The sequence below is a fragment of the Gastrolobium bilobum genome, unplaced genomic scaffold (genome assembly GCF_033153095.1).
Source record: "Gastrolobium bilobum isolate Gb01-03AN ecotype WA unplaced genomic scaffold, APGP_CSIRO_Gbil_v1 utg123469, whole genome shotgun sequence".
Taxonomy (NCBI): domain Eukaryota; kingdom Viridiplantae; phylum Streptophyta; class Magnoliopsida; order Fabales; family Fabaceae; genus Gastrolobium; species Gastrolobium bilobum.
The window spans coordinates 10817-11685 of NW_026897031.1; the positions used below are offsets into that span (position 1 = coordinate 10817).

General features: G+C 41.9%; 1 non-coding gene across 1 annotated transcript; it reads left to right on the forward strand.

The window, feature by feature from the left end:
• The first annotated feature begins 502 nt into the window (after window positions 1-502).
• LOC133303544 (small nucleolar RNA R71) lies at window positions 503-608 on the forward strand. The gene has a single exon (XR_009750487.1). It is a non-coding gene; the product is annotated as a small nucleolar RNA R71 (small nucleolar RNA).
• The last annotated feature ends 261 nt before the right edge of the window (window positions 609-869 follow it).

Consider the following 869-nt stretch of genomic DNA (forward strand, 5'->3'; position numbering starts at 1 on the left):
ATTGTAATCAAGGCTTGTGCCTTGGATCTTCCGTTGATAATTATTTCCTCCAGGAGCAAAATTCTGACCTCTTTGAACATTTTTCTGTTGAGGTCTTTGATCATACCAGATGCCATTCTCTTGTACTTGATGAGGTGAATCAGAAGGCATCTCAGGACATTCATTAGGCTCATGATTGCCCTGGCAATATTCACACACAACGACAGCTTTAGTTTGAACACTAGCAAGCTGCATCTTGTCAAGCCTTGAGGTCAGGTTTGCTACCTGCTGAGATAGAAAACTATTTTCAGCCAGCACTGCATTATTACCTTCCAGTTGAAGGATACCTCTCTTAGGTTTGGATGACAACACTTCATTTTCATTGGCAGCCATCCTCTCAATCAACTCAAGAGTCTCATTTGCTCTCAGAGTTTTAATAGTGCCACCTGCTGCACCATTCAACACCATCCTCACCTCAGGTTTGTAACCATTGAAGAAGATTCTAACCTGATTACCAGTAGTCAAGTTATAATGAGGACACCTCCTCATTAAATCCTTGAACCGATTCCATGCTCCGCACATAGTTTCACCCTGTAGCTGAGTGAAATTGGTGATATCATTCACCATATGGTTGTACCTTTCCATCGAGAAGAACTCAACAAAGACTTCTGAGACATATCATCCCATGTAGAAATACTTGCTGCAGGCTGCCTCTCCAACCAACTAAGACCTTTACCCTTAAGAGAAAAAGGGAACAACCTTAACCGAATTGCATCATTAGACACTTGAGGATGTTTGGTGGAGTCACAGATCCTCAAGAATCTGTCAATAAATCTATGAGGGTCTTCACTCTCCTCTGCTCCAAACTGGTCTTTCTCCACTAAATTGAT